The sequence below is a fragment of the Arachis stenosperma genome, chromosome 3 (assembly GCF_014773155.1).
Source record: "Arachis stenosperma cultivar V10309 chromosome 3, arast.V10309.gnm1.PFL2, whole genome shotgun sequence".
Taxonomy (NCBI): Eukaryota; Viridiplantae; Streptophyta; class Magnoliopsida; order Fabales; family Fabaceae; genus Arachis; species Arachis stenosperma.
In genome coordinates this window covers 75,414,470-75,439,448 of record NC_080379.1, presented here as the reverse complement: position 1 = coordinate 75,439,448, position 24,979 = coordinate 75,414,470, and the positions used below count along the sequence as shown (strand labels likewise).

The 24,979-nt window shown below is 37.6% G+C and overlaps 1 non-coding gene across 1 annotated transcript; it reads right to left on the bottom strand.

The window, feature by feature from the left end:
* Nucleotides 1-24,400: 24,400 nt before the first annotated feature.
* Nucleotides 24,401-24,508, bottom strand: LOC130971505 (small nucleolar RNA R71). Its single transcript, XR_009082721.1, has one exon. It is a non-coding gene; the product is annotated as a small nucleolar RNA R71 (small nucleolar RNA).
* Nucleotides 24,509-24,979: the final 471 nt, after the last annotated feature.

The following is a 24,979-nucleotide window of genomic DNA, read 5'->3' as shown; positions in this document are numbered from 1 at the left end:
AGGGTCGATCCCACGGAGATTGTCGGCTTGAAGCAAGTTATGGTCATCTTGTAAATCTCAGTCAGGCAGATTCAAATGGTTATGGGATTTAGTCACCAAAAAAATGGTTATGGGATTTTGATAATTAAAAGATAGATAAAACGTAAAATAGGATAAAGATACTTATGTAATTCATTGGTAGGAATTTCAGATAAGCGTATGGAGATGCTTTGTTCCTTTTGAATCCCTGCTTTCCTACAGCCTTCATCCAGTCATGCGTACTCCTTTCCATGGCAAGCTGTATGTTGGGGGATCACCGTTGTCAATGGCTACTGTCCGTCCTCTCAGTGAAAATGGTCCAGCTACGGGTTACGTAAGGCTAATCATCTGTCGGTTCTCACTTGTGTTGGAACAAGATCCAATGATCCTTTTGCGCACTGTCACTGCGCCTAGCACTCACGAGTTTGAAGCTCGTCACAGTCATCCCATCCCAGATCCTACTCGGAATACCACAGACAAGGTTTAGACTTTCCGGATCTCAAGAATGCTGCCAATTGATTCTAGCTTATACCACGAAGACTCTGATCTCACGGAATGGAAGGCTCTATTGTCAGGAAAGGCAACCATGCATCGTGGACTAGGAGGCCAAGAGATATACATTCAAGGTTGTTTTCAGGTAGAACGGAAGTGGTTGTCAGGCACGCGTTCATAAGTGAGAATGGTGATGAGTGTCACTTGATCATCACATTCATCATGTTGAAGTGCGAATGAATATCTTAGAACAAGAATAAGCTTGAATTAAATAGAAAACAGCAGTAATTGCATTAATTCATGAGGAACAGCATAGCTCCAAACCTTAATCTATGAGGTGTAGAAACTCTACCGTTGAAAATACATAAGTGATAAAGGTCCAGGCATGGCCGAATGGCCAGCCCCCTAAGCGTGATCAAGAGATCAACAGTGATACAAAGATAGTCTCAAAAATGATCTAAAGATCTCCCCCCTAAATACAATAGTAAAAGGTCCTATTTATAATGAACTAGTAACCTAGGATTTACAGAAATAAGTAAATGATGCAGAAATCTACTTCTGGGACCCACTTGGTGTGTGCTTAGGATGAGCATTGAAGCTTTCACGAGCATAGGCTTTTTCTTGGAGTTAAACGTCAGCTTTGGTGCCAGTTTGGGCGTTTAACTCCAGCTTTTATGCCAGTTCTGGCATTTAACGCCAGAAAAGGATAGAAAGTTGGCGTTAAAACGCCAGTTTGCGTTATCAAAACTCGGACAAAGTATAGACCATTATATATTGCTGGAAAGCCCAAGATGTCTACCTTCTAACGCAATTAAGAGAGCGCCAATTGGACTTATGTAGCTCCAGAAAATCCATTTCGAGTGCAGGGAGGTCAGAATTCAACCGCATCTGCAGTCCTTTTTCAGCCTCTGAATCAGATTTTTGCTCAAGTCCCTCAATTTCAGCCAGAAAATACTTGAAAACATAGAAAAACACACAAACTCATAGTAAAGTCCAGAAATGTGATTTTTACATAAAAACTAATAATTAGATACTAAAAACTAACTAAATCATACTAAAACTTACCTAAAAATAATGCCAAATAACGTATAAATTATCCGCTCATCACAACACCAAACTTAAATTGTTGCTTGTCCCCAAGCAACTGAAAATAAAATAGAATAAAAAGAAGAGAATATACAATGAATTCCAACATATCAATGAAGCTTAGCTCCAATTAGATGAGCGGGACTAGTAGCTTTTGGCTTCTAAACAGTTTTGGCATCTCACTTTATCCTTTGAAGTTCAGAATGATTGGCATCTCTAGAAATTTAGAATTAAGATAGTGTTATTGATTCTCCTAGTTCAGTATGTTGATTCTTGAACACAGCTACTTTATGAGTCTTGGCCGTGACCTTAAGCACTTTGTTTTCCAGTATTACCACCGGATACATAAATGCCACAGACACATAACTGGGTGAACCTTTTCAGATTGTGACTCAGCTTTGCTAAAGTCCCCAGTTAGAGGTGTCCAGAGTTCTTAAGCACACTCTTTCTGCTTTGGATCATGACTTTAACCACTCAGTCTCAAGCTTTTCACTTGGACCTTCATGACACAAGCACATGGTTAGGGACAGCTTGATTTAGCCGCTTAGGCTAGGATTTTATTCCTTTGGACCCTCCTATCCATTAATGCTCAAAGACTTGGATCCCTTTTACCCTTGCCTTTTGGTTTAAAGGGCTATTGGCTTTTTCTACTTGCTTTTTCTTTTTCTTTCTTTCTTTTTTTCGCAAGCTTTGTTATTCACTGCTTTTTCTTGCTTCAAGAATCAATTTTATGATTTTTCAGATTATGAATAACATTTCTCTTTTTTTCATCATTCTTTCAAGAGCCAATAATTTTAATATTCATAAACTTCACTATCAAAATTATGCAATGTTCAAGCATTCATTCAGAAAACAAAAAGTATTGCCACCACATCAAAATAATCAAACTAATTTCAAGATAAATTTTGAAATTCAAGTACTTCTTGTTCTTTTGTAATTAGGCACATTTTTCATTTAAGAAAGGTGAGGGTTCATAGGACATCCATAGCCTTAAGACATAGATACTAGACACTAATGATTAGGTAATGAAGACACAAACATAGATAACACAAAAGCATAAAAATCGAAAAATAGAAAGATAAGAACAAAGAAATCAAAGAATGGGTCCACCTTAGTGATGGCGGCTAGTTCTTCCTCTTGAAGATCCAATGGAACGCTTGAGCTCCTCTATGTCTCTTCCTTGCCTTTGTTGCTCTTCCCTCATATGGCTATTTGATCCTCTCTAATTTCATGGAGAATAATGGAGTGTTCTTGGTACTCCATCCTTAGTTGCTCCATATTGGAACTCAAATCTCCCAAAGAGGTGTTGAGTTGCTCCCAATAGTTGGGTGGAGAAAAATACATCCATTGAGGCATCTCAGGGATTTCTTGATGAGGGACTTCCTCATACTCTAGTTGAGGTCCATGAGTGGGCTCTCTTATTTGCTCCATCCTCTTTTTAGTGATGGGCTTGTCCTCTTCAATGAGGATGTCTTCTCCTATGACAACTCCAGCTAAATTGCATAGGTGACAGATAAGATGAGGAAAGGCTAACCTTGCCAAGGTGGACGTTTTATCAGCCACTTTGTAGACTTCTAGAGATATGACCTCATGAACTTCTACTTCCTCTCCAATCATGATGCTATGGATCATGCTAGCCCGATCTACAGTCACTTCGGATCGGTTGCTAGTAGGAATGATGGAGCGTTGGATGAATTCCAACCATCCTCTAGCTACGCGTTTAAGGTCATGCCTTCTCAATTGAACCGGCTTGCCTTTGGAGTCTCTTTTCCACTGAGCTCCTTCCACACATATGTCCATGAGGACTTTGGTCCAACCTTTGATCAAAGTTGACCCTTCTAGTGTAGGGGCGTGCATCTCCTTGCATCATTGGCAAGTTGAATGCCAACCTTACATTTTCTGGACTGAAATCTAAGTATTTCCCCCAAACCATTGTAAGCTAATTCTTTGGGTTCGGGTTCACACTTTGATCATGGTTTTTGGTGATCCATGCATTGGCATAGAACTCTTGAACCATTAAGATTCCGAATTATTGAATGGGGTTGGTGAGAACTTCCCAATCTCTTTTTCAAATCTCATGTCGGATCTCCAGATACTCATTCCTTTTGAGCATGAAAGGGACCTCAGGGATCACCTTCTTCTTGGCCACAACTTCATAGAAGTGGTCTTGATGGACCTTTGAGATGAATCTCTCCATCTCCCATGACTCGGAGGTGGAAGCTTTTGCCTTCCCTTTCCTCTTTCTAGAGATTTCTCCGGCTTTAAGTGCCATAAATAGTTTTGGAAACACAAAAAGCAATGCTTTTTCCACACCAAACTTAAAAGGTTTGCTCATCCTCGAGCAAAAGAAGAAAGAAGGACGAAGAAGAAGAAAAAATGGAGGAGATGGAGAGTTGTGAGTGGTTCGGCCAAGGGGGAGAAAAAGTATTTGTGATGTGTGAATTTGAAGGATGGATGAGGGGTTTATATAAGAGTGGAAAGAGAGGGTAGGGTTCGTGTATTAGGGTTTGGATTTAGGAGGGAAAGGATTTGAATTTGAATGGTGAGGTGGGTGGGGTTGTTGGGGAAAAGTGGGTGGAGGTGATTGGTGAAGAGGTGATGGGGAAGAGAAATGGAGGTGATTGGTGAGGGGTATTTAGGAAAGGGTGTTATGGGAAGGTGTGAAGAAGAGAGAGAGTGAGTTAAGGTAGGTGGGGATCTTGTGAGGTCCACAGATCCTGAGGTGTCAAGGATTTCTCATCCCTGCATCGTTTTGGCGTGTAAACGCCCGCTTTGAGTGCCAATCCTGGCGTTAAACGCCAGGTTGCTGCCCATTTCTGGCGTTTAACGCTAGCTTGGTGCCCTTTTTTGGCGTTAAATGCCAATCTGGTGCCCTTTTCTGGCGTTAAACGCCCAGAATGGTGCCAGACTGGGCATTTATCGCCGATTCTGTTACCCTTACTGGCGTTTAAACGCCAGTAACTCATCCTCCAGGGTGTGCTATTTTCAATGTTGTTTTTTATTTTTGCTTTTGTTTTTATGACTCCACATGATCATCAACCTAAAGAAAACATAAAATAACAATGGTAAATAGAAATTCAACATAGATAAGTAAAAATTGGGTTGCCTCCCAACAAGCGCTTCTTTAATGTCAATAGCTTGACAGTGAGCTCTCATAGAGCCTCACAGATACTCAGAGCATGATGATGGCCTCTCAACCCCAAACTTAGAGTTTGAATGTGGGGGCTCTGTTTGACTCTGTATTGAGAGAAGCTTTTCATGCTTCTTCTCTATGTGTATAGAAGGAGATCCTTGAGCCTTAAACACAAGGTAGTCCTCATTCACTTGAAGGACCAACTCTCCTCTGTCAACATCAATCACAGTTTTTGCTGTGGCTAGGAAGGGTCTCCCAAGGATGATGGATTCATCCTTATTCTTTCCAGTGTCTAGGATTATGAAGTCAGCAGGGATGTAAAGGCCCTCAACCTTCACTAAAACATCCTCTACAAGTCCATAAGCCTATTTCATAGATTTATCTGCCATCTCTAGTGAGATTCTTGCAGCTTGTACCTCAAAGATTCCCAGTTTCTCCATTACAGAGAGTGGCATGAGGTTTATACCTGACCCTAGGTCACACAGAGCCTTCTCAAAGTTCATGGTGCCTATGATTCAGGGTATTAAGAATTTTTCGGGATCCGGTTTCTTCTGAGGTAATGTATGCCTAATCAAGTCATTCAGTTCATTGGTGAGCAAGGGAGGTTCATCCTCCCAAGTCTCATTACCAAATAACTTGGCATTCAGTTTCATGATTGCTCCAGGGTACTTAGCAACTTGCTCTTCAGTAATATCTTCATCCTCTTAGGAGGAAGAATACTCATCAGAGCTCATGAATGGCAGAAGTAAGTTCAATGGAATCTATATGGTCTCTGTATGAGCCTCAGATTCCCTTGGTTCCTCAAAGGGGAACTTCTTTTCGTTCAGAGGGCATCCCATGAGGTTTTTCTCACTGGGAATCATGCATTTTTCACTCTCTCCAGGTTCGGCCATGTTGGTCATGGTTATGACCTTGCACTCTCTCTTGGGATTTTCTTCTGTATTGCTTGGGAGAGTGCTATGAGGAGTTTCAATAACCTTTTTACTCAGCTGACCCACTTGTTCCTCCAAATTTCTAATGGAGGATCTTGTTTCATTTATGAAACTTAGTGTGGTCTTAGATAGATTAGAGACTATGGTTGCTAAGCCAGGACGACTCTGCTCAGAGTTCTCTGTCTGTTGCTGAGAAGATGATGGAAAAGGATTGCTATTGCTAAACCTATTTCTTCCACCATTATTGTTGTTGAAGCCTTGTTGAGGCTTCTGTTGATTGTTCCATGAGAGATTTGGATGATTTCTCCATGAAGGATTATAGGTGTTTCCATAGGGTTCTCCCATGTAATTCACCTCTTCCATTGCAGGGTTCTCAGGATCATAAGCTTCTTCTTCAAAAGAGGCTTCTTTATTACTGCTGGATGTAGCTTGCAATCCAATCAGATTCTGAAAAATCATATTGACTTGCTGAGTCAATAATTTATTCTGAGCCAATATGGCATTCAGAGTATGAATCTCAAGAACTCCTTTCTTCTAAGTTGTCCCATTGTTCACAGGATTTCTTTTAGAAGTGTACATGAACTGGTTATTTGCAACCATTTCAATGAGTTTCTGCGCTTCTGCTGGCATTTTCTACAGATGAATAGATCCGCCTGCAGAATGGTCCAGTGACATCTTGGATAACTCAAATAGACTATCATAGAAGATACCTATGATGCTCCATTCTGAAAGCATATCAGAAGGACACCTTCTGATCAATTGCTTGTATCTTTTCCAAGCTTCTGTTTGAGGGGTTGAACTTTCACTCTAAGCTTACTCATCTTTTGAGGTGGAAAGAATTTAGCTAAGAAGGCATTGACCAGCTTTTTCCAAGAGTTCAGGTTGTCTCTAGGTTGTGAGTTCAACCATATACTAGCTCTGTCTCTTACAGCAAAAGGGAAAAGCATAAGTCTATTAACCTCGGGATCAACTCCATTGGCCTTAACAGTGTCACAAATTTGCAAAAATTCATCCAAAAACTGATGAGGATCTTCTGATGGAAGCCCATAAAATTTGCAATTATGTTGCATCAGAGAAACTAATTGAGGCTTAAGCTCAAAGTTGTTTGCTCCAATGGCAGGAATAGAGATGATTCTCCCATAGAAGTCAGGAGTTGGTGCAGTAAAGTCAGCAAGCACCTTCCTTGCATTGTTGTTGTTGGGTTCAGCCATGGCTATTTTGTCTGCATCCTTTTTGAAATTTTCTGTCAGGTCGTCCTCAGAGTGTTGTGCTTTAGCTGCTCTTAGCTTCCTCTTCAAGGTCCTTTCAAGTTCAGGATCAGCTTCAACCAGAATGCCTTTGTCCTTGTTCCTGCTCATATGAAAGAGAAGAGAACAAGAAAGTATGGAATCTACTATGTCACAGTATAGAGATTCCTTGAGGTGTCAGAGGAAAATTGTAACGACCCAATTTCTGGTACGTCATGATAATACTAGAAACTGAGCGCTACCAACTTGTCTACCTAATTATTATCTATTATTTATTATATGAGCCTGATTCGTTGTTAAAAACGTAGTTAATTTGCGAGGTACTTTTTTTTTTGAAAACATTTGGATTAATAAACAGAATCATTCATAAGCAATTCACAAATAATAATAGATAAAATAGTTATAAACCACCACACATAAAAACATCTCAAGCAGTTGATAACATTCCGTGATCCAACTTTATTAGAACATAGACCGTTAGTTAAAACACCCCTAGATATAGCTAAATAATACCTATATACATATATATATATACAACATCCCAGGTCCTGACCTGTTCAAGAAGTTCCTAAGCTGGCACCCAGGCTAGCCTAGACTCTATACTCGCCTAGTCCCTCTAAACTACTAAAGCGAGGGAAAGTACGTTCTAAGTCTTCAAAACTCCAGTCAGGTGAAACGTCACCCAAAGGTAGGACATCATCTGCTATTCCTCTACACGATCAGACATTGCCATAGGACGTCCCTCTGGTACCTCATCAAGTAGCCACACAACGGGAGTCTCGTACACAGGATTCAGGTTAAAGTGCGCATACGAGCGGGGTGCAGACGTTGGCTGGTCTCACAGTATATACATATACATAGATAAAGAGATTCACCCTAGACTCAGAAGACTACCTAGAGCGGAATTCTCTTTACGAACGGTCATCAGCGAACCACGGAAGGGTACCCATGCTTCCATCTGGAGTGGGAAGGGAGAGAGAAGGGGTAAGAACTGGGGAGTTCTTAGTAGGGTCGGGGTTATTAGTTAAGTCCATTAATTCTATGTTGTTTGGCAGATGAATAACAAAATATAGATGAGCAGTAAACAGAAGATAGATAAATTAAAAAAAATAGAGACAACAGAAAGCAGGACACAAACAAAAGAATACAAGAAAATACAACACAAATACAAAGAATAGAATACAAACAAACAAAGCATACATTCACTCAACAATCATAACAGAGGAAATGCACAACCAAGTATGATGCATGTCTGTCCTATGCAGGCCATGAGCTCACGTGTCGGTTTACACCCTGCATCCCGACATTACCTAGGAACAAGTCCCAGATATGGCTTCCCTTTGTGTCCTTAGTGCATATGTGTCGGTGGTAAGAATACCACTCCTTCGTGACTACCGGCAGTCGGCGTAAAGCCCGACCCCATAATATACGCACAAGGGGAAACAGTGATCCTCAGTTCGTGGGCGTCCCCAAGATCAATTCACAACAATAAAATAGAGATCTTCAGTTCGTGGGTTATTCCCCGAGATCATTACACAATAACATAGTGATCTTCAGTCCGTGGGTTATATCCGAGATCAATACACAGCAAACAATGATCTTCAGTTCGCGGGTTACACCCGAGATCAACATACAACGATTCATGGGTTATTCCCGTAATCAATGATTATCAGTCCGTGGGTTTTTCCCGCATATAAATCAAATAACAATTTATAGGTTTCCCCGAGTTTAATGATCATTCGGTTCGTGGGTACTTCCCGAATTCAACCAACTATCAGTTCATGGGTGTCCCCCATAGTTAAACAACTAACAGTTCGTGGGGTAATTGTAACGACCCAATTTCTGGTACGTCATGATCATACTAGAAACTGAGCGCTACCAACTTGTCTACCTAATTATTATCTATTATTTATTATATGAGCCTGATTCGTTGTTAAAAGCGTAGTTATTTTACGAGGTACTTTTTTTTTTGAAAACATTTAGATTAACACACAGTATCATTCATAATCAATTCACAACTAATAATATATAAAACAGTTACAAACAACCACACATAAACACATCACAAGTAGTTGACAACATTCGGTGATTCAGCCTTTATTAGAATATAGACTGTTAGTTAGAACACCCCTAGATATAGCTAGATAATAACTATATACATATATATACATATAACATCCCAGGTCCTGACCTGTTTAAGAGGTCCCTAAGCTGGCACCCAGGCTAGCCTAGACTCTATACTCACCTAGTCCCTCTAACCTACTAAAGCGAGGGAAAATACGTTCTAAGTCTTCAAAACTCAAGTCAGGTGGAACATCATCAAAAGGTAGAACATCATTTGTTACTCCTCTGCACGATCAGACATTGCCATATGACGTCTCTCTGGTACCTCATCAAGTAGCCACACAACAGGAGTCTCTTACACAGGATTTAGGTTAAAGTTTGTAGATAAGCGGGGTGCAGACGTTGGCTGGCCTCACCGTATATACATATGAACAGAGAACGGAATTCACCCTAGACTCAGAAGACTACCTAGAGCAGAATCCTCTTTACGAACAGTCATCAGCGAACTACGGAAGGGTACTCATGCTTCCATCTGGAGGGGGAAGGGAGAGAGAAGGGGTAAGAACTGGGGAGTTCTTAGTAGGGCCGGGGTTATTAGTTACGTTCATTAATTTTGTGTTGTTTAGCAGACTAATAACAGAATATAGAGAAGTAGTAAACAGAAGATAGATAAATAGAGAAAATAGAGAAAACAGAAAAAAAATCACAAACAGAAGAATACAAGAAAGTAAAACACAGACACAAACACAGAGAATAGAATACAAACAAAGAAAGCATACATTCATGCAACAATCATAATAGAGAAAATGCACAACCAAGTATGATGCATGTCTAGTCCTAGCGCAGGTAATGAGCTCATCTGTCGGTTACATACCCACTCCCGACGTTACCCAGCAACCTCTGTCTGGATAAGGCTTTCCTGTTGGCAATATCCACTGCAAGCAACCTTTGTCTTGCAGGGTATCCACTGGAAGCAACCTTTGTCTTGCAGGGCGAAACTTATTAGCTGATATACACCCAACAGACTCACTGTAAGCAACCTCTGTCTTACAGGAGCAACAACATACTCACTGTAAGCAACCTCTGTCTTACAGGAGCAACAACACACTCACTGTAAGCAACCTCTGTCTTATAGGAGCACATTCATCTTGATACCTCTGTAAGCAACCTCTGTCTTACAGCAAAGCATTATAGCAAGGTATCCCAGGAAAGCGTTCTCAGTGGTCGTACCACCATCTATCTGACTGCCTCTTTGCAGCAGATTCTTACATAATCATTCTCATTATCATCATTCATTAACATTCTCATTATTCATCATCACTTTCACATTCTTATGCAATATCTCTTTCTTTCTCTGTTCAATCATACTATACAAACTTTACATCTTTCACTTTTACAATATCTTGGCTCAAACCATTTCTCTTTATCACATTACTCTTTTCTCTTTGTATCTCTTTATTCTGTTCTAGTTACTCTGTTCTCTGTATCTCTTTACTTTTCTCTGATTACTCTTTCTTCTGTATCCATATCACTCTTTTTCTCTTTATCTCTTTACTTTACTATGATTTCTCTGCTTAACGTATGTATTTAAAGCTTATGTAAATTTCGGTATGAATAGTTAGCCTGTCCCAAGTATAGGTTCATTAAGTCTATACTGAAACAGTTTAACTTTTCATATTATACCTAACACTAGTCGCAACTCAAGTACTAACTAAGTTGCCCTAGTTCGTTCACTAGTCTCTGTCTGTTTTTCTGTCGTTAGAATTTTACAGACATTTTCTTTGGTTTTATCTTTTCTTTAACTTTTTATCTTTTCTTTATCTTTGCCTCACTAACATGTTATTACCACTCCCTAAGTGTTTTATGAAGGTAATTATGAGATTCTGCACTTAAAGTTGTCTTTCTAAAGCTTTTACAGAAAACTGCCTTTTCTGCATTATTTTATTATTTTTTATTAAAATATTATTTTTAATTAAATATTATTATTTAATATTTATTATTATTTATTATTTTATCATTAATTTTCGAAAATTAACTTTACTTTAACCTTTAACCTTTAAAATTCACTTTTTACCCGGTAACTTTTAATATTTCTACTTTTACCACCCTAACTTTCAGAAATTACCAAATAACCCTTAAACACCAAAATAATTACTTCCTTGCCCTTTCTAAGATCTAAAAGGTGTTCTTCAATGTTCTTCACCACACTCAAAGTGTTCTTCATGTTCTTCATATATTCTTCAAATTCTTTCTCTGTTTTTACCCGTTTTTCAATCTTTTCAGCAACCGATTTTTACCAAAATTCATAATAAATTCCTAGCCACTAAAACCCCATATTTTCCACATGATTTCAACACAAATTGAACTTCAATTTAGGGCCTAGGGTTCGTTTTTCCAGCAGCCACAAGAACACACATTCATAGCTTGAATTTCATCAAATTTCATCAAAATTTCACCAAATTTTCACCAAGAATCATTCATATATGCAACCAATTTTTAGCACAGACAAATAATACAACATTCACACATCTCAAACACAAATAATCAAGATTAATTTCGTGACACCCTACCTGGTTTTGCTGCTCCTAATTCAATCAAACTTTCAGGTGGTCTTTAAGCACTTTTTCCTCCTAAATCACATCAAGAACAACTTTAAATCCAAAAACTCTCAACTGACCAAATCTCACTCAGCATGTTAGGAAGAGATATATCACCTTAGAGTTGCTGGAAATTCACGTTTCTTGGCCCTCAAGTCAAGTTAAGCATGATTCCTAAGGAAAAACATCAAGAAAACACATGTTTTGCATGGTTTTCCTTGAAAACCGAATTGAAAGGGGAAAGGAACAGCCATCTCACCTTATTTCCAGCCTTGATAAGTCACATGGTTATGTAGAGGAAGAAGAGAGGATCATTTTGGTGAAATCGGAGTTTTGATTTGAGTTTTAGTTCAGAAGAAATCAAGCTTTGAAGATTTATGAACCAAGAACTTTCTCTCCTTTTTCTCTTGGTGATTTTCGGCCACAATGAGCAAATGAGGCAGCCTTGGGGGTTTTGGGGGTGTAGGGTGAGTTGTGATTGGTTGGCTTGGAGGTGGATTAAAATAATATTAAAATATCTCAGGTGTATAACTACTAAAACTAGATGTATCGGAACACTTGTAAAAACATCTCTAAAAATTATTTTCTGAGCTACTAGCATAAATGACACTAGTAACATATTTATTATGAGAATAAAACATGAATAATGAGGCCTTAGCATTGCTAAAGTCATCAGAGAGTGCTGGTGCTAAGCTGCACCAGTAAACCGTAAACCCGGTTAAACTGATTTTCTGTTTTTAACTAAAACTGAGCAGGTAACCTTATAATATCATTCAAGAAACTTTTATTACTAATATAATGATAATATTATACTATTATCTCTCTCCTCTCATGAATCGAGTCCGGTTCGTCAAACCGAGACAATTTACGAAAGATCGAATCAAAACTCCTAACCGATACGGTTCAAAAACTAGGTTCTTCGTGACCGCGTTATCGAGCTTGCCTTGGAAAAGGTTCTAGCTTAAAGGATGACATAATGACAATGAGGATTGAGATACTTGTTGATATAGAAGAGGTGTTCCCTTTACTGATCTACCGGAGAAATCCGTGCCTTTAGAAAATATCTCGCATACTCGAAAATCAGGGTTGTTACATTCTACCCTCAAAAAAAAAAATTTTGCCCTCAAAATTTCAGCCGCGTGCAAGAAATCCATCTTTAAGCGGTCTATTTCATTCGATCCATCCTGACGAAGAGATCAGTCCATTCCTTACAACATCCAAATCTCACGCAGCCATAGCCATGAAGATCATAACAGCTATGAAGATAGCTGTGGCTTACGTCGATTCATCGTTCGGAGCTCGATTAAACCATGCCTATTCACAGTCATTGAGGTCTTATCCGCACCAAACAATCAATATTAAGGTGATCAGTCTTAATATCTCAAGTTAGATACGAACATTCCCAAAATGAGCACTCATAGACATTCATGCCCAATATATCTTAAAGATACCCTAACAACATGAGACACACAAGCAGAGTATGCAATGAAGCATAGTCAGTCCACTCCCCAGGCTCTACTGGGAACGAACTGCTCTGATACCAAATTGTAACGACCCAATTTCTGGTACGTCATGATCATACTAGAAACTGAGCGCTACCAACTTGTCTACCTAATTATTATCTATTATTTATTATATGAGCCTGATTCGTTGTTAAAAGCGTAGTTATTTTACGAGGTACTTTTTAAAAAAAAAAACGTTTGGATTAACAAACAGTATCATTCATAATCAATTCACAACTAATAATATATAAAACAGTTACAAACAACCACACATAAACACATCACAAGTAGTTGACAACATTCGGTGATTCAGCCTTTATTAGAATATAGACTGTTAGTTAGAACACCCCTAGATATAGCTAGATAATAACTATATACATATATATACATACAACATCCCAGGTCCTGACCTGTTCAAGAGGTCCCTAAGCTGGCACCCAGGCTAGCCTAGACTCTATACTCACCTAGTCCCTCTAACCTACTAAAGCGAGGGAAAATACGTTCTAAGTCTTCAAAACTCAAGTCAGGTGGAACATCATCAAAAGGTAGAACATCATTTGTTACTCCTCTGCACGATCAGACATTGCCATATGACGTCTCTCTGGTACCTCATCAAGTAGCCACACAACAGGAGTCTCTTACACAGGATTTAGGTTAAAGTTTGTAGATAAGCGGGGTGCAGACGTTGGCTGGCCTCACCGTATATACATATGAACAGAGAACGGAATTCACCCTAGACTCAGAAGACTACCTAGAGCAGAATCCTCTTTACGAACAGTCATTAGCGAACTACGGAAGGGTACTCATGCTTCCATCTGGAGGGGGAAGGGAGAGAGAAGGGGTAAGAACTGGGGAGTTCTTAGTAGGGCCGGGGTTATTAGTTACGTTCATTAATTTTGTGTTGTTTAGCAGACTAATAACAGAATATAGAGAAGTAGTAAACAGAAGACAGATAAATAGAGAAAATAGAGAAAACAAAAAAAAAATCACAAACAGAAGAATACAAGAAAGTAAAACATAGACACAAACACAGAGAATAGAATACAAACAAAGAAAGCATACATTCATGCAACAATCATAATAGAGAAAATGCACAACCAAGTATGATGCATGTCTAGTCCTAGCGCAGGTAATGAGCTCATCTGTCGGTTACATACCCGCTCCCGACGTTACCCAGCAACCTCTGTCTGGATAAGGCTTTCCTGTTGGCAATATCCACTGCAAGCAACCTTTGTCTTGCAGGGTATCCACTGCAAGCAACCTTTGTCTTGCAGGGCGAAACTTATTAGCTGATATACGCCCAACAGACTCACTGTAAGCAACCTCTGTCTTACAGGAGCAACAACATACTCACTGTAAGCAACCTCTGTCTTACAGGAGCAACAACACACTCACTGTAAGCAACCTCTGTCTTATAGGAGCACATTCATCTTGATACCTCTGTAAGCAACCTCTGTCTTACAGCAAAGCATTATAGCAAGGTATCCCAGGAAAGCGTTCTCAGTGGTCGTACCACCATCTATCTGACTGCCTCTCTGCAGCAGATTCTTACATAATCATTCTCATTATCATCATTCATTAACATTCTCATTATTCATCATCACTTTCACATTCTTATGCAATATCTCTTTCTTTCTCTGTTCAATCATACTATACAAACTTTACATCTTTCACTTTTACAATATCTTGGCTCAAACCATTTCTCTTTATCACATTACTCTTTTCTCTTTGTATCTCTTTATTCTGTTCTAGTTACTCTGTTCTCTGTATCTCTTTACTTTTCTCTGATTACTCTTTCTTCTGTATCCATATCACTCTTTTTCTCTTTATCTCTTTACTTTACTCTGATTTCTCTGCTTAACGTATGTATTTAAAGCTTATGTAAATTTCGGTATGAATAGTTAGCCTGTCCCAAGTATAGGTTCATTAAGTCTATACTGAAACAGTTTAACTTTTCATATTATACCTAACACTAGTCGCAACTCAAGTACTAACTAAGTTGCCCTAGTTCGTTCACTAGTCTCTGTCTGTTTTTCTGTCGTTAGAATTTTACAGACATTTTCTTTGGTTTTTATCTTTTCTTTAACTTTTTATCTTTTCTTTATCTTTGCCTCACTAACATGTTATTACCACTCCCTAAGTGTTTTATGAAGGTAATTATGAGATTTTGCACTTAAAGTTGTCTTTCTAAAGCTTTTACAGAAAACTGCCTTTTCTGCATTATTTTATTATTTTTTATTAAAATATTATTTTTAATTAAATATTATTATTTAATATTTTATTATTATTTATTATTTTATCATTAATTTTCGAAAATTAACTTTACTTTAACCTTTAACCTTTAAAATTCACTTTTTACCCTGGTAACTTTTAATATTTCTACTTTTACCACCCTAACTTTCAGAAATTACCAAATAACCCCTTAAACACCAAAATAATTACTTCCTTGCCCTTTCTAAGATCTAAAAGTTGTTCTTCAATGTTCTTCACCACACTCAAAGTGTTCTTCATGTTCTTCATATATTCTTCAAATTCTTTCTCTGTTTTTACCCGTTTTTCAATCTTTTCAGCAACCGATTTTTACCAAAATTCATAATAAATTCCTAGCCACTAAAACCCCATCTTTTCCACATGATTTCAACACAAATTGAACTTCAATTTAGGGCTTAGGGTTCGTTTTTTCAGCAGCCACAAGAACACACATTCATAGCTTGAATTTCATCAAATTTCATCAAAATTTCACCAAATTTTCACCAAGAATCATTCATATATGCAACCAATTTTTAGCACAGCCAAATAATACAACATTCACACATCTCAAACACAAATAATCAAGATTAATTTCGTGACACCCTACCTGGTTTTGCTGCTCCTAATTCAATCAAACTTTCAGGTGGTCTTTAAGCACTTTTTCCTCCTAAATCACATCAAGAACAACTTTAAATCCAAAAACTCTCAACTGACCAAATCTCACTCAGCATGTTAGGAAGAGATATATCACCTTAGAGTTGCTGGAAATTCACGTTTCTTGGCCCTCAAGTCAAGTTAAGCATGATTCCTAAGGAAAAACATAAAGAAAACACATGTTTTGCATGGTTTTCCTTGAAAACCGAATTGAAAGGGGAAAGGAACAGCCATCTCACCTTATTTCCAGCCTTGATAAGTCACATGGTTATGTAGAGGAAGAAGAGAGGATCATTTTGGTGAAATCGGAGTTTTGATTTGAGTTTTAGTTCAGAAGAAATCAAGCTTTGAAGATTTATGAACCAAGAACTTTCTCTCCTTTTCTCTTGGTGATTTTCGGCCACAATGAGCAAATGAGGCAGCCTTGGGGGTTTTGGGGGTGTAGGGTGAGTTGTGATTGGTTGGCTTGGAGGTGGATTAAAATAATATTAAAATATCTCAGGTGTATAACTACTAAAACTAGATGTATCGGAACACTTGTAAAAACATCTCTAAAAATTATTTTCTGAGCTACTAGCATAAATGACACTAGTAACATATTTATTATGAGAATAAAACATGAATAATGAGGCCTTAGCATTGCTAAAGTCATCAGAGAGTGCTGGTGCTAAGCTGCACCAGTAAACCGTAAACCCGATTAAACTGATTTTCTGTTTTTAACTAAAACTGACCAGGTAACCTTATAATATCATTCAAGAAACTTTTATTACTAATATAATGATAATATTATACTATTATCTCTCTCCTCTCATGAATCGAGTCCGGTTCGTCAAACCGAGACAATTTACGAAAGATCGAATCAAAACTCCTAACCGATACGGTTCAAAAACTAGGTTCTTCGTGACCGTGTTATCGAGCTTGCCTTGGAAAAGGTTCTAGCTTAAAGGATGACATAATGACAATGAGGATTGAGATACTTGTTGATATAGAAGAGGTGTTCCCTTTACTGATCTACCGGAGAAATCCGTGCCTTTAGAAAATATCTCGCATACTCGAAAATCAGGGTTGTTACAGTAATCCCACTTTTTATCGTTTTTCGTTATCCTTCCTCAACCTCAACAAATCCACAAATCAATTTTCATTTCCTCTTTCCTTTTGAATCCTTAACACATATTCCTAACCTTTCTTAACTTTCTCTTTATCTCTTTACTCTGCTCTAATTACTCTATTTTCTGTATCTCTTTATTTTTCTCTGATTACTATTTCCTTTATATATATGTTACTCTTCTTCTCTTTATCTCTTTCCTCAACTCTGATTATTCTGTTCTCTGTGTTTCCCTACTCTGCTCTGATTTTCTCTGCTTAACATATATAGTTGAAGCTTATGTAAATTTCGGTATGAATAGTTAGCCTGTCCCAAGTGTAGGTTCATTAAGTCTATACTGAAACAGTTTAACTTTTCATATAATACCTAACCCTAGCCGTAACTCAAGTACTAACTAAGTTGCCCTAGTTCGTTCACTAGTCTCTGTCTGTTTTTCTGTCGTTAAAACGTTACAGACTTTTTCTTTGACGTTTATCTTTTCTTCAACCTTTATCTTTTCTTTATCTTTTCCTCACTAACATGTTATTACCACTCCCTAAGTGTTTTATGAAGGTAATTATGAGATTCTGCACTTAAAGTTGTCTTCCTAAAGCTTTTACAGAAAACTGCCTCTTTCGCATTATTTTATTATTTTTATTAAAATATTATTTTTAATTAAATATTATTATTTAATATTTTATTATTATTTATTATTTTATTAATATATTTTCGAAAATTAACTTTACTTTAACCTTTAATGTTTCTACTTTAACCACCCTAACTTTCAGAAATTACCAAATAACCCCTTAAACACCAAAATAATTACTTCCTTGCCCTTTCTAAGATCTACAAGGTGTTCTTCAATGTTCTTCACCACACTAAAAGTGTTCTTCATGTTCTTCATATATTCTTCAAATTCTTTCTCAGTTTTTACCCGTTTTTCAATCTTTTCAGCAACCGATTTTTACTAAAATTCATAATAAATTAGCAGCCACTAAAACCCCATCTTTTTCACATGATTTCAACACAAATTGACCCTAAATTTAAGCTTAGGGTTTCGTTTTTCCAGCTGCCCAAGAACATGAACTTTAAGGCTTAAATTTCATCAAATTTCATCAGAATTTCACCAAATTTTCACCAAGAATCAATCATGTATGCAACCAATTTTTAGCACAACAAAATAATACAACATTCACACATCTCAAACACAAATAATCAAGATTAATTTCGTGACACCCTACATGGTTTTGCTGCTCTAAATCCGGTTACTCTTTGAAGTGTTCTTAAAGCACTTTTTCCTCCTAGAACACATCAAGAACAACTTTAAATCCACAAACTCTCAACTGACCAAATCTCCCTCAGCACGTTAGGAAGAGATATCTCACCTTATACTTGCTGGAAATTAACGTTTCTTGGCCCTCAAGTCAAGTTAAGCATGATTCCTAAGGAAAAACATCAAGAAAACACATGTTTACATGGTTTTCCTTGAAAACCGAATTGAAGAGGGAGGAAGACAGCCATCTCACCTTATTTCCAGCCTTGATAAGTCACATGGTTATGTAGAGGAAGAAGAGAGGATCATTTTGGTGAAATCGGAGTTTTGATATGAGTTTTAGTTCAGCAAAAATCAAGCTTTGAAGATTTGGAACTAAGAACTTTTCTCTCTTTTTCTCTCTACCTATTTTCGGCCACAAAGTGAAAATGAGCCAGCCTTGGGGGTTTTGGGGGTGTAGGGTGAGTTGTGATTGGTTGGCTTGGAGGTGGATTAAAATAATATTAAAATATCTCAGGTGTATAACTACTAAAACTAGGTGTATCGGAACACTTGCAAAAAACATCTCTAAAAATTATTTTCTGAGCTACTAGCATAAATGACACTAGTAACATATTTATTATAAGAATAAAACATGAATAATGATGCCTTGGCATTGCCAAAGTCATCAGAGAGTGCTGGTGCTAAGCTGCACCAGTAAACTGTGAACCCGGTTAAACCGATTTTCTGTTTTTAACTAAAACTGACCAGGTAACCTTATAATATCATTCAAGAAGCTTCTAATACTCATATAATGATGATATTACCCTATTATCTCTCTTCTCTCATGAATCGAGTCCGGTTCGTCAAACTAAGACTATTTATGAAAAACCGGATCAAAACTCCTAACCGATACGGTTCAAAAACTATGTTCTTCGTGACTGCGTTATCGAGCTTGACTCGGAAAAGGTTCTAGCTTAAAGATGACATAATGACAATGAGGATTGAGATACTTGATGATATATCAAAGGTTCTCCTTTTACCGATCCTCCGGAGTTCTCCGTATCTTTAGAAAAGATCTCACGTACTCGAAAATTAGGGTTGTTACAAAAATAGGAATAGAGGGATGAGGTAGATAGAGAAGATTTTGAACATATAAAGAAGGATAGAGTCTGAATTGCTAATTGAGGAGAAGTGTTAGTCCTTGAATAGAAGGAGGTGAGAGGGGGGCAGGATTTTCGAAAACAAATTTTTAAATAAAACTAAAAAAATTTAAAATAATTAAAAAGAATTTTTAAAAAGTGGTTGATGGTTTTTCGAAAATTAAAATCGAGAAAGTGGTTAGGTGGTTTTGAACAGATTTTGAAATTAGCAATCAAAAAGATATGATTGAAAATTATTTTGAAAAAGATGTGATTGAGAAGATATGATTGAGAAGATATAATTGAAAAAGAAATTAAAAAGATTTTATTTTTGAAATTAAAGTTGATGACTTGACTAACAAGAAATTTAAAAGATATGATTCTAAAATTCAAATATTGAACCTTTCTTAACAAGAAAGTAACAAACTTGAGATTTTTGAATCAAAACATTAATTGTTCGCAAGATTTTTGAAAATAGTGAAAGAAAAATGAAAAATATTTAATTTTTAAAAAAGATATGATTGAATAGATTTGATTTTGAAAGATATGATTTTAAAAAATAAGAATTAAAACATGAAAAACTAAAAACGATTTGAATTGAAAACTAACACATCTCCCTTGTGTCATCCTGGCATTAAACACCCAGGATGCTAGCAATTTTGGCGTTTAATGCCCAGAATGCTACCTCTTTGGGCGTTTAACGCCCAACCAGGTACCCTGACTAGCGTTAAACACAATAAATCCTTCCTTACTGGGCGTTTTTCTGAACCCCCAGCTTTTTCTCTGTGATTCCTCTGCTGTATGTTTTGAATCTTCATTTTTCTGTTTTATTGAATTGAAAAGATATATTTTTGAATTTTAATGAAGAAAGAGAAAAATAACAAAATGACTCAATACATAAAAATTGAAGATCAAAACACATAATGCATGCAAGAACACTTTGAATGTCAAGATGAACACCAAGAACACTTTGAAGATCATGATGAACATCAAGAACTTGTTTTTGAAAATTTTTTTAAGAAAAGAAACACATGCAAGACACCAAATTTAGAAATTTTTAAAGCTTAGACACTAACTGATGAGCGGATAATTTGTACGCTTTTTGGCATTGTTTTTAGTATGTTTTTAGTAGTTTTAGTTGAGTTCTTTGTATATTTTTATTAGTTTTTAGTTAAAATTCACTTTTCTGGACTTTACTATGAGTTTGTGTGTTTTTCTGTGATTTCAAGTATTTTCTGGCTGAAATTGAGGGACCTGAGCAAAAATCTGATTCAGAGACTGAAAAGGACTGCAGATGCTGTTGGATTCTGACCTCCCTGCACTCGAAGTGGATTTTCTGGAGCTACAGAAGCCCAATTGGCGCGCTCTCAATAGCGTTGGAAAGTAGACATCCTGGGCTTTCCAGCAATATATGATAGTCCATACTTTGCCCAAGATTTGATGGCCCAAACCGGCGTTCAAAGTCACCTTCAGATTTCCCAGCGTTAAACGCCGGAACTGGCACCTAAATGGGAGTTAAACGCCCAAACTGGCATAAAAGCTGGCGTTTAACTCCAAGAAGAGTCTCTACACGAAAATGCTTCATTGCTCAGCCCAAGCACACACCAAGTGGGCCCGGAAGTGGATTTTTATGTCATTTACTCATCTCTGTAAACCTTAGGCTACTAGTTCTCTATAAGTAGGACCTTTTACTATTGTATTTAGATATTTGGGTAGCTATCTTTGTTCTTATGCTATCTTAGATCATTGGGAGGCTGGCCTCACGGCCATGCCTAGACCTTGTTCTTATGTATTTTCAACGGTGTAGTTTCTACACACCATAGATTAAGGTGTGGAGCTCTGCTGTACCTCGAGTATTAATGCAATTACTATTGTTCTTCTATTCAATTCCGCTTGTTCTTTGTCCAAGATATCACTTGTTCTTCAACTTGATGAATGTGATGATCCGTGACACTCATCATCATTCTCACCTATGAACGTGTGACTGACAACCACCTCCGTTCTACCTTAGATTAGGTGAATATCTCTTGGATTCCTGATACACGATGCATGGTTGATTGCCTGACAACCGAGTGCTCGCCTGACAAACGAGCCAGCCATTCCGTGAGATCAGAGTCTTCGTGGTATAGGCAAGAACTGATGGCAGCATTCAAGAGAATCCGGAAGGTCTAACCTTGTCTGTGGTATTCTGAGTAGGATTCAATGATTGAATGACTGTGACGTGCTTCAAACTCCTGAGGGCGGGGCGTTAGTGACAGACGCAAAAGAATCACTTGATTCTATTCCGGCCTGATCGAGTACCAACAGATGGATAGCCGTGCCGTGATAGGGTGCGTTGAACATTTCCACTGAGAGGATGGGAGGTAGCCACTGACAACGGTGAAACCCTTGCATAAGCTTGCCATGGAAAGGAGTAAGAAGGATTGGATGAAGACAGTAGGAAAGCAGAGAGACGGAAGGGAAAGCATCTTCATACGCTTATCTGAATCTCTCACCAATGATATACATAAGTATCTCTATCTTTATCTTTATGTTTTATTCATCATCTATACCCATTTGAGTCTGCCTGACTAAGATTTACAAGGTGACCATAGCTTGCTTTATACCAACAATCTTTGTGGGATCGACCCTTACTCGCGTAAGGTTTATTACTTGGACGACCCAGTGCACTTGCTGGTTAGTTGTGCGGAGTTGTGATAGAGAGTTAAGATTGCAATGAGCGTACCATGTTGATGGCGCCATTAATGATCACAATTTCGTGCACCAAGTTTTTGGCGCCGTTGCCGGGGATTGTTTTGTGTATGGACAACTGACGGTTCATCTTGTTGCTTAGATTAGGTATTTTTCTTCAGAATTCTTAAGAATGAGTTCTAGTGTTTCATGATGATCTGTTGAAATCTGGCTGGCTGTGAAGCCATGTCTAATCTTGTTGGACCGAGGTTTCAACTGATCATCACAAGAGCTTGTTGATCTCTATCAATCTTGCTATTGGAGCAATGATCTGCTAAGGCTTGGCTAGCCATTGGCCATGTCTAGTGTTTTGGACCGAAGCTTTCTTTGAAAGCTTGGCTGGCTGTGAAGCCATGTCTAATTCCTGGACCGGAGTCTTAGACTAACATTGCAATGATTCCTGGAATCCAAACTGAGAATTCTGAAACCTTTATTTTCCATTCTCATATAATTTTCGAAAAAACACAAAAAATTTTCAAAATCATAAAAAAACCAAAAATATTTTATGTTTCTTGTTTGAGTCTAGTGTCTCATTTTAAGTTTGGTGTCAATTGCATGCATTCATTCATGTGTCTTAAGGATCTTCAAGTAATTCTTGATTATTTCTTACTCTGATCTTTGAATTCTCTTGATTTGAGTGTTTATGTGTCTCATATGCATTCTCATTAGCGTCAGTAGTATGCAAACTGCTAAGTTTGGTGTCTTGCATGTATTGTTATTTAGTTGCATTTTTGATTATTCTTATTAAAAATCCAAAAATATTTTTAATTTATGTCTTTTCAAGTCAATAATACAGAGAATTGAAGATTCAGAACATACAGCAGAGGAATTATACAGAAAAAGCTGGGCGTTCAAAATGCCCAGTGAAGAAGACAGACTGGCGTTTAAACGCCAGCCAGGGTGCCTGGCTGGGCGTTTAACGCCCAAAAGGGTAGAGTTTTGGGCGTTAAACGCCAGAATGTGCACCATTCTGGGCGTTTAACGCCAGGATGGCACAAGAGGGAAGATTTTGTTTTCAAATCAATTTTTTTCAAGTTTTCAAAGTTTTTCAAAATCAAATCTTTTTCAAATCAAATCTTTTCAATCAAATGTTTTCAAAATCAATTTCTTTCCTTTTCAAAGATACTTGCTAACAATTAATGATTTGATTGAACATTTCAAGTTTGTTGCCTTTTCTGTTGAGAAAGGTTTAAATGTTTGAATCATATCTTTTCTTGTTAGGCAAGTCATCAATTTTTAAAATTCAAATCTTTGTTTTAAATTGTTTTCAAATCATATCTTTTCAATCATATCTTTTTAAAACTATAACTTTCTAATCATATCTTTTTTTTTCACATCTTTTTCAAAACAGTTTTCAGTCATATCTTTTTGATTTCTGATTTCAAAATCTTTTTCAAAAATCACTTGATTCCTTTTCCACTTTTAGTTTTCGAAAATTATCAATCAATTTTTCAAAATGTTTTTAAAATCTTTTTAATTAATTTTCGAAAATTCTCTTCCCCTCTTCTCACATCCTTCTATTTATGGAGTACCACTCCTTCTCAATGCACAATTCGAACTCTATCTGATTAAGTTCGAATTCTTCTACCTCTTTCTTCTATTTTTCTGTTCCTCTGACACCTCAAGGAATCTCTATACTGTGACATAGAGGATTCCACATTTTCTTGTTCTCTTCTCTTTCATATGAGCAGGAACAAGGACAAAGGCATTCTTGTTGAAGCTGACCCTGAACCTGAAAGGACCTTGAAGCGAAAGCTAAGAGAAGCTAAGGCACAACTCTCTGTAGAGGACCTGACAGAAATCTTCAAAGAAGAAGAACCCATGGCAGCCGAAAACAACAACAATGCAAGGAAGGTGCTGGGTGACTTTACTGCACCTACTCCCGTCTTCTATGGGAGAAGCATCTCTATCCCTGCCATTGGAGCAAACAACTTTGAGCTTAAGCCTCAATTAGTTTCTCTAATGCAACAGAATTGCAAGTTCCATGGACTTCCATTGGAAGATCCTCATCAGTTCTTAGCTGAATTCTTGCAAATCTGTGACACTGTCAAGACTAATGGGGTTGACCCTGAGGTCTACAGACTTATGCTATTCCCTTTTGCTGTAAGAGACAGAGCTAGGACATGGTTGGACTCACAACCTAAAGAAAGCCTGGACTCATGGGAAAAGCTAGTCAATGCCTTCTTGGCCAAGTTCTTTCCACCTCAAAAATTGAGTAAGCTTAGAGTGGAAGTCCAAACCTTCAGACAGAAGGATGGAGAATCCCTCTATGAAGCTTGGGAAAGATACAAGCAATTGATCAGAAAGTGTCCTTCTGATATGCTTTCTGAATGGAGCATCATAGGTATTTTCTATGATGGTCTCTCTGAACTATCCAAGATGTCTTTGGATAGCTCTGCTGGAGGATCTCTTCATCTGAAGAAGACGGCTACAGAGGCTCAAGAGCTAATTGAAATGGTTGCAAATAACCAATTCATGTACACTTCTGAAAGGAATCCTGTGAACAATGGGACAAATCAGAAGAAAGGAGTTCTTGAGATTGATACTCTGAATGCCATTCTGGCTCAGAATAAAATATTGACTCAACAAGTCAATCTGATCTCTCAAAGTCTGTCAAGAATGCAAAATGCACCTAGCAGTACTAAGGATGCTTCATCTGAAGAAGAAGCTTATGATCCTGAGAACCCTTCAATGGAAGAGGTGAATTACCTAGGAGAACCCTATGGAAACACCTATAATTCTTCATGGAGAAATCATCCAAATTTCTCATGGAAGAATCAAGAGAGACCTCAACAA